This window comes from Pezoporus flaviventris, unplaced genomic scaffold (genome assembly GCF_033815535.1).
Source record: "Pezoporus flaviventris isolate CSIRO_AGI_PZ_B2104156 unplaced genomic scaffold, CSIRO_AGI_Pfla_v1 ptg000095l, whole genome shotgun sequence".
In the NCBI taxonomy this organism is placed as follows: domain Eukaryota; kingdom Metazoa; phylum Chordata; class Aves; order Psittaciformes; family Psittacidae; genus Pezoporus; species Pezoporus flaviventris.
The window spans coordinates 1,943,338-1,953,209 of record NW_026892643.1 but is presented as its reverse complement, the minus strand read 5'-3'; the positions used below and the strand labels follow the sequence as shown (position 1 = coordinate 1,953,209).

Here is a 9,872-nt window from a genome sequence, read left to right as displayed (position 1 = left end):
TGTCCCTCTCAACAGAGGAAAATGGAGATTAAAAAACCTTAGTGAACAGTCATTTTCCTAAGAAGTAATCTTTATAATGCAGAGTTTACAAGAGGATTGGACAAATCACTGTCTTCATAGTTTAATGCTGAGCTCCTCTGGTCATTGACTATCCTTTTCATTCTTTAATTGTCTAGTACTGTCATAGTGCTTCTTCTTCAGGAGCAGCATTCCCAGAAGCTACATTATCACTACATTAGGAAAAGAATAAGAATAATCTTGCCAGCTTTTGTTCTACACATTAAATAATGACCTTTTGAATGAGTCATTTAACCTGCAAAAATTTAAAAAAATATTTTCCTTTAGTAATTTTGTAAGAATTGTATTCCCTTATAGGAAGGTCATTCTTTGAAGGGAGAAGGCCCACCCAGAATAAGAGAAGTGTGGCATTATTAATTTCTGCATTGGAACATTTGTAAGTAGGTGAACTGGGTAAGTGCTCTCCACTTCCTCCTGCAGAGTTTCTGTTCAGCAGGAGTGACTCAGTACACCCAGATGTTTTGTTGGACGTATCTAAACATAAATTAGAGTGTGAGCACTCAAACAGGTAAATAGGAGTAAATAGGACTTTTGGAAATGAAAACAAAACTAGCATCCTACTGGGCTCCCAGTGAGCTCCAGAGCCTTTTCCCATTCTTTGTACAACCCTTCAGGTAAGTCTAAATATGAAATACATCACTAAGCATCTGTGCAACTCTTACTTATTCAGGAGGATTTAAGCTGCTGGGAGTCCAGATCGCATATAAAGTGACACATGTTGTCACTTTTATGTGAACGAGGTGACATTTCACATAATGTACTTTTCTGTAAAGGTGTGGCATCATTACAAAAGAAACATGGAAACAGTTCTCGTTGTGGTGACATGACAGCCTAATTCCCTAAATGCCTGTATAAGCCTGCATTTCAGTTTCTGCTCATGCTGCCTTACAATAGCCAGTACAGAAGTTTAGAATTTTACTTCAAGCTGAGAACTATTACAGGTCATAAAGCAAAATGCTTAGGCTAGGCACATCCGTATCTCCCCAATGGGACATGATACTAAAATCATTTGCAAAGCATGTTTAGGGTGGACCTAATTTGTACTGGTGACAAGGGACCAATACAGAAGGCAGAAAGGTACATATTCTTTAGCAGATTGCAATTTAAAAGACGCCACACACTTAAATTTGGTGTCAGCTGAACAAATAGACAAGAAAGCAGAGAGATACCTATGCTACATTCCTACCTATTCCTACATTCCTTCCAAAGGGGAAGTCTGTAGTAGCAGGGGCTCCCAAGTTTGTGGCTTGACCAGTGAACTATCACAGCTCCCAACACTTGTACAGGGAAATTTTAGCTGCCATGGCAACCATTTTTTCCTGGTTGACTGCACTGGATAAATATTCGATTAAACCCTTTTATATTTATGCCTTTAATCTAATAGGTTTCTTTAGTGAAACAGTTAATTTAAAGGTTTTGCTACCTAATCATGCAGCAAGAAGCACAGTTCAGCCCTTGCTTGGGTGAATGGTGGCATGATTAAATGATAATAAATGACAGAAGACAGAGAGTGAAAGCAGTAAGGGAAGTGGAAAAATGATGCTCTTTTGGTGGTTAGATGCGTGGATGAACCTATGTGAATGATACTTTTTTAATTCTTATTTGGGGGCAATTTCACAGAAAAGGTTAATTTCAGGTTGAAGAAAGCTTTTTATTCAGCCTGTGAATCTGAGTACTTTGCATTTTTGATCTTAAAAGAAATTCCAGACTGAACAAGTGATTTCAAATAGAATTATTAAAACATTTTATTTAACATAAAAATATTTTTCTTTGCTTTTGCAATCTCAATTTGGATTTTTATTGACACAGTTCCATAAATCCATAACAAATTGTCTTGCCAGAATTACTTGTCTTCCATAAAAGACCACTGAACATTTTGCAACATATTTCAAGAAAACTATGATCTGAGGAATGTTCAGAAAATAATTTATTTTTATTATTATTATATTTTATTTTTCTCTTTGGCATATCTTGATCCCTGCATATCCCCTTCCCTGTGTTTCCTTTCATACTGAATCAACAATAGAGATAAAAATTTGCTAGACCCCAAACTTTTAATTTATTAAGCCTGAAGCAATCTCTCGCTGCATTTCATTTCTCTGGGCCCACATTTAAAGTTATCACTATTTGGCTTTTTATCAACATCCCTTTTCCATGACTAGCAAGCATCATTTCTTGGCTCCTCTAGGGCTACAAGTTCATGTTTTCTTTTAAAACTGACTCCAAACTAGCATTTCTGAATCCTGTGGTACATGCGGCATGTGGGGTTTTCCTGACATAAAATTGGATGGCACATGGCAGATATCCCTGACTTTTCCTGCTGGTTCTGTAACTCAACAGTCCTGCCCCTGAGCTCCAGGGCCCACTAGCTCTTGCCCAGCTTATGCCTCTTCTCACATGAAGCCTTCTGAGAACTGCTGCCCTAAGTAGGCTTTTCAAATCAAGGATATTTATTACTGGATTTTGGCAGTATCTGTTTCAAAGATTTCTACATCTGCTCCTATAAAAGGGCATTTTTATCTTCTAGAATCAGTGCATTTATAGGCTGAGGATGCAAGTAACTCAAGACTTTACTGATGCAACATATAATGTAATTCAACCCTCCTGATTTTATTTATGTTTCTTATTTGTTGCTGGAGTATAAAATTTGACATTTTACAAAGGGTACTCAAGATAGAATTTTTCTAATGAATGTGGTAGTGACAAGATTTTTTTCATATTTTTTAATATTTGCTTTTTCACTCTACCTCTCAATCTTTCTATTTTTCTTTCCCTTAAGGGTTTCTCTTTTTAAAATTTGGCACACTATTGGGGTTCTTCCTTTTTTTTGTCTCTTTAAAAGTCCAGGGTCTGTATTGTTCATGTTCTTTCACATAAAAGGCATTATCAGTAACATCTGCACAGGCACTGGAATAATTAACATTTTCATTTTTATTATAAGCAGATTTTTATTATTACATTTCTATATTAATCAGAGGATGCAATTGAGATCAAAAGCATGCGCTTCATTTACTCTTACACAGATATAGATGAATCCACAACCCTGAACAGCTACACACAACTGTCTCCCTCCAGTTGGTCTCCTCTCCTGCCCAGAAAGAGATCTGGCATGAAATATCACATCAGACAAATAAAAAAAAAAAATTTAAATATTTAAATGTGAGTGGGTTTGTGTTTAGTTGTTTGTGGGGGTTTTTAATTACAAAGAAATAAGATGCCACTTATCCCTGCTATGCAATTAAATGCACACTTCTTGCTCAAGTGCTTTCTTTATGAAAGATGAGCAACACCAATAACACCTGCAACAACCATTTTAAAAAAGGAAGAGCTACTCAATTAGGCAGCTCTCCCTAAAAGAACACTGTGAATGCTGCAAAGCTATTGCAGTGACAGGGCCCAAAAGTGTAGCATCCTACTTGTACCATGCTCCCCACCTCTCCCACATGGTGCCTGTACCACACACACTCCATATATGTGCACCATGTGCACTGGCTGACCATGTTACACAACCACCTTGTGCCTTTATCCATCAAGGTCTAATAGGAAAACAGGAGGTAAAAATCAAGCACCAGTCCACCAGGCTAACAAATTTCCATACTGTCCCAAAAGATTTCCTGAGGTATACCTGGCAGCCCTGCCAGACTCACTGAGCTGAACCCATTCCCATAAGCCCAGCCTGCCCAAATTCTGGTGTGGGGCAGGACCTTTCTGCCTCCCCACCCTATCCTACAGTGAGCCATGTGCTTCCCTCCATCCCTGGCTTTTGGCAGGAAGCCTGTATGCCTCTTTTCGGGTGCTCAGACTACTGGCTGCCAGAGGGCACATTCTTTTGGGGGACATAGGCAAAGCCAGGAGAAGGGAGTACTTTGGGCAGTAAGGCCTATCTGCAACAAGATGTGTTTGCAACCCAACAGAAGCCAGTTACCATTGCTGATAGAACATTTTCATTCTCCTCATAAAGGTTGTGCGCAAATGTAGACCCTTCTACCCTGCACCCAGAGAAAGACAACCTCATGCTCCCTGTAGGTCTCTCAAGACAGAGTAACATAGGGACTGTCACCCTCAGATCATTGTAGAAAACTCAGAAATTTGTCATTGGATAGTGGAACTTGGCTGCCAGGGGTCTGAAAGACTCCATGATATCAGATGAAACTTTCCTGGCTATACCTTTCACGGTAGACTCCTGAATTAAATGGGCCTTTTGCCTATAGCTTTTGCCTCCAGCCATCTCAGCCAAGGCAACTCAGCCAGCTAGTGTGGTTAGAACAACACACAACCATCTAATGAGAAAGCCCCAAGGATAAACCAAGATACGTAAGCTCCCTGTATGCCCCAAGGCATGTTTGTTTGTTGCAGAAGGAGCTCACAGTTTGTTGCAGGCACAGCCCCCTGCCAAAACCAGGCTTTGGTATGCTTCCAGGACAAACCCAGAAAGATTTCTTTTCTCAGACATGGAAGAGCAAAGTTAGTTTTCTGTCAGGGATGGTGCCTTTCCACATTGCCAGCTCTGGCAGCCTGCATGCCTCTCTAACAGTCCTGGGAAGTGTTTTTCCCTCCCCCAGAGCAAGCAGGCTAGACTGCTGGGGCCATCTCTGCAGAAGAGTCACAGGACGTCCAGCCAACACCAAAAGCCTTGTTTGCTAATGCTGTTTTGCTGGGTATGCCTTTGACAGATTAACACCTCTTCTGTACTTGTAAATCAAACAGTGCTGGGGACATGATTTTAGGCTGTCTAGGTGACAGAGTACCGTGAATGGTGTTTCCTTCTTGAGTGTCCAGTATAGTCAGAAACTAGGTAGGAATAAGACAGCTATTGAGTGGGTCATCTTGTGCCATCTTGTCTCTCTGAAGTGTTACTGCTGCAGTTTCTGAAGAAACTGAGGGCAGAGCCACGCTTTGAGGACTCTGAGATGAAGGGTGGTTAGAGGTGAATGGGAGGAGATAGCAAAGACCATGAAGTATGGGGAACATTTTACTTTTCTCTTTCATGTGTTCATGTATCCGCGTTGGACAGTTCTGGTGCCTACTGTGGTTCCTATGCCAAGCCACTTGCTGCTGGCTGATGAAATAAGAGGGACCATGTCCAGGCAAATACAAGACCCGAGAATGTGATGTAGTTGTTGCATTAAAAGTGCCATCAGCCTAATGGCAGTGGCTACAACACACCAACTAGCTGGTGAGAGCATTAGGACATCACTTAGCTCTGCTTTATGAACCGGATAATTTTGTTTTCTGTTTTATCTGCTATTGCTTGTGACATTAATATGTTCATAAAAAGCTTGACTCTTCCTGTTGCATTTGGTTGTACAGGACCATGACCTTGAATGCGTTCCCAGAAGTGTTGTAATATAGGACATCAGCCCTTGGATTTGAGACTGGCAGGGGTATGTAGATGCCTGGGCCCTCCATTAATTTAGATGATGTAATGTTAAATATCTGCATGACTAAGTTATTTAGATTTGCGGGCTTTGCAAACATGAGCAACGATGATCAATGATACTTGCACGTTAAGGCTTGACATCGCTTGACATCACTGCAAAACAATTGCAAGAAAAAAATCAATTTGTTCTTGCAATATTAGGATCTTAGTACGTAACCTTGTGAGTGACTACAGGACATTTTGTGAGACATAATAAACTTCTTAAGTACTATTATGTTATCCTGCACAGGCCCAATCTGTGGCACATTTGTAGTATGCCTGAACTGAATCCATTAGAGATTTTTCAACAAAATCATTGCAGTGGAGTTTTAAAGAAGACCTGGGCTTTTTAAAGGCTTTTTGTTTGCATTTTAAGTAAGGAGTAACACTACTGCCTTGCAATTTAAAGCACTCCATCTATTTGAAACTGCATGGAAAACATAAGATAGAGATTTTGAAGTAGATAACATCTACATGAACACTAAGCCTGAGTTTCGAAATACAGGTCAGGTCAAACATCTTAGCAAATCTGTTGGCTTTGCTCCATCTGAACCCTGAGGTAATCAAAAGATTTACAGCTGTCTCTGGAGGAAAGTAAAAGCTCTGCTCCTATTCAAACTGTTCAAGAAACGGGAACTGGTAGACCTGCTGTTCCTTTTCTCCAGCAGAGAATGGGACTTCTGTTACTTTGAAACATTTGGAAATTAGATTAAAAGATTTTGCAGATGATCCAGTCATTACAGATGCAGGAATTTTTAATTTGTGAGACTGGCCTAGTGACAGTGACTCCCTCAAGGCCCTGGTAGAAAGAAGCAGTTCCAGAAGCGTGGTCACACTGCAGGCACCTTTTGGAAACTGAAGGATACAAAAGCACTGAAGCATTGCCACGGGAGAAAGAGCCCAAATCTGCATCCACAGAGTGAACCCTGCACAGATTGCTTCTGCACTGTATGGCAAGAGGCATTGATTTCCTCACTCATGTGGAAATTATATAATATGATGTGTCATTTTTTTGCTTTAATATCACCCTGAAGACTCTCAAAAAGTTTTGTGCACTGCAGAAGGACTATTTTGTGTCCCACTAAGCGCTGGTATCAATTATGAGGGGTGAACAAGCCAGATGGAAGCTATTCTGCTTTACTGATTTTGAGCGATAAAGATAACACAAGCTTGGACTCTGTACATCAGCCTGTGTTTAGATGGCTCCTTACACCAAAATTGTTTCAGCCTTTTATCCTGTTTCACTGGATATAACAAAAAGTGAAAGATGAGATGATGTTAGGTGTCTACCTGTCTGACTACATCACTTACTTTTTAGACCCCAAAGTCAGGTCTAACGTCTTTTCTGAAATCATGAATCTTGCATTGGCAGCTGTGTGGATGCCAAGGACAGAGGCTGAAGTGTGTCTCCAGCACACTTGCTCCCTAATTCACTTGTCATGGAGTCTGCAGGATTTACCTAGGAGCTGGAAGTTTGGATTTACACAAGTCAAGGAATGGGATGTCATTCCAGTCAAATCTTTGCTGACTGCTTTAATTAATGCATTATTCTGCAGAACTGACTGTTGCTTTTTTCCATTTATTGCTCTTCCCCATATTAGCTAAGGAAGCCATGAGCCAGTCAGCTGCATCCCAAAGTATAAGGTATGTACTAAGCACAGAACGAATCCAGGCCTCACTGGGACACTTTCTGTAGCCCTAAATAGGATGCTTAAATCCAGAAGACAAACACCATTTTAGAACACCCTTTCATGCTCTCTGTTAAGCCTCACATATGCCTGAACTCTACAGCCTGTTGATGCTACAAATTGCATTAACAGTACTTACCTCTCCTCAGTCAATGCATAACAAATAACTGCATGGGCACTCCTGACTGGGTATTGATTAGTATACAACCCACATCCGTTATTGGACCCAACCTTTCATTTTGGGTTCATACCAGCATCACATTTCCATACAGTTGATCCAACTTTCCTTTCTTTGTCCTCAGATACATTGTACATCTCAAAACCTTTTGTCATTTACTTTGAAGTTCTCTGTGAACTTTGAGTCAGTTTGATTTTTGGCATTCCTAATGTTACCCCACTGCATTCTGTACTACAGAGAAGTGGTTTACCAAGCTAAAATAGTCTCTGGTACTCACTTTTTTCCTATTCGTCCAGTAGGTTTCAGCTGCTTTTTTGTATAGCTGCAGGTTACAGACTTCTACATTCAAGTCCCTAAACTTCATTCAGCTGATTTCAGTGATAAGTCCTATGAAATCATCACCACTTCTGCTTTCAAAATCAGGGAATTTAGTTGCAAAACTACCTTAATTTTCCCCTTTATCTTAAATTGAATCATCTTGTGACCACTTAATTAAGTTTTATCCCAGAACCAGATCTTTCATAAAGCACACATTTCAAAACCAAGTTTAAAATTACATCAGTTCCTGGTGTTTAAATTACTATTTGGTGAAGAACTTGTAATCTCTGACAGTCAGAAGTAATATGTTCTACTGCTATTAAGGAAACAGGAAATGCACATTTTCAATATACATCTAGAAAGTTTGTGGGCACAAGGAGGAGCAAAGCAGCTCAGGTAGCTAACATTTTGAGATTACATCCGTCTATGTCTGCCATGGTTTTACATTACAGAATAAACACGTAGTAAAGGACTTGTCAAGAAACAGGGAAAGCTGACACAAGAACAGGCGTAGGAAGAAAAGAGGCTAATCAAGAACAGGCAGAAACTACAAAGGAATTTGTTGACAAACCATCATATTCTTTTTGGATTCCCAAAAGTTACATTCCACCACAGTCATTCCAAATTAGCAGAGCTATTTACTTTTTAGATACGATTTCCAAGATTTGTATTCCTCTGCAAAATTGAGTTAGGTGGTCTTTGCCAGCATTACCCAGGAAGGTAATCTTTTAAGGCACTTTGACCTACATGGTTTCTTGCTTAGCCACATTTTCATTCCTTATTTTTTGCAAAATTCTCACATTAGTGATACGCATATTACATTAGAGATATGGACTGCCTTCATATTTTCTTTTTCTAGAGTGGTAGATGTCCTCTCGAATGGGTATTTCTGTATAAATGTATGTGTAGTTACATCCTTATCTTAGCTTTATCAAAGGAAAGTACTCAATGGCAAATTCCATGCTTTCATTTCAAGAAGATAAGAGATGCATTTCGTAAACACAACTTTCAAAACATTACCTGTCTACCTATGTTCAAGAATCAGTGTTAGTATTCAACCACTTGAAGTGGATAAAAAATATGAAAGGAAAATAAACCAGGTGAGTAACTTCAGCTTTATGGAAGGTGTTGACATCAAGAGCAGTTACACTGACATGGGTGTAGCTACAGCCAAATAAGGCTGTGCTCTTGTAGCTGAACTTTGGATGGAGATCTATGAAGTATGTGTGTCATGCAGCTTAATGCAGCTGAGTGTGGTGGGTAGACCAAGAATTTTACACTATAAAATGTACTTTGTTTCTCTTCTCTGAATGAGATGCTGTAAGTTTCCAGAGCCGAGAAAGCAGCAATGCGGCAGTTATTCTTTCATGATTGCCCTTCTCAGTAAACATACAACTCCTGCTTTCATCAAATCCCAAATAGACCAGTGGTTTAAGAAGATTATAAATCATGAACCAGGAGTCAGGCAGTGGTATGCACCTGTCAAGAAATGCATTTTCTTGTAAGAATTAGCATGATGAATTGTATTGCGTTGGAACAGTAGTGAATACCAGGAGAGAATGGTAAATCAAACAGTATTTTTTTGCAAAGAGCATGTTTTCCACCACTAATGAAGTGTACATGCCACTGATAGGAAACAAGAGACTGTACTAACATCTGATTACAGTTGTCTAAACCAAAGTCCTCTGCTTTCTGAGGCCACTACAAATCTGTTGAAAGGCATAGGGAGAAACACTGGAACATTTGGAATACATGTGTAGAGGCTTTAGCATGGCATTGCTTACAGAGCTGTAAAATACCTGCTGCTGGAGGGGTTTTCGCTTAGTCTCTTCCAAATCTCAGAGCCATTTGCTTTCTGGAATTTGGCCAATTCCAAAAAGCAAATGATAGGTAACAAGTTTGACAATGCCAAGTAGATACAGAGCTTGCAGAAAGATTGTAGTTGCCAGCCCAAATAAAGAAGTATTTTTTGTTCTATGTTCACTAAAGTCACGTGAATAGTCTTATTTTGCCTTACATCTACACACAGTCTCTTTCGGACACTCTTTTAGAGTCCTCCCTCAAAAATGAAAAAGCTTCCAGATTGAACATCTCTTGGCTGTGAGTAAAAATCTCAACATTAAAGAAAGACAAAAAAATTATGCATGCAAGAGGAAAGATGACTGAGATGAGGTGGTGTTGAGTCAGACAT

General features: G+C 39.7%; 1 long non-coding RNA gene across 1 annotated transcript; it reads left to right on the top strand.

Moving 5' to 3' along the window:
• Positions 1-218: 218 nt before the first annotated feature.
• On the top strand, positions 219-9,782 carry LOC133281097 (uncharacterized). Its single transcript, XR_009747378.1, has 3 exons — positions 219-454; positions 5,389-5,462; positions 9,711-9,782. It is a non-coding gene; the product is annotated as an uncharacterized LOC133281097 (long non-coding RNA).
• The last annotated feature ends 90 nt before the right edge of the window (positions 9,783-9,872 follow it).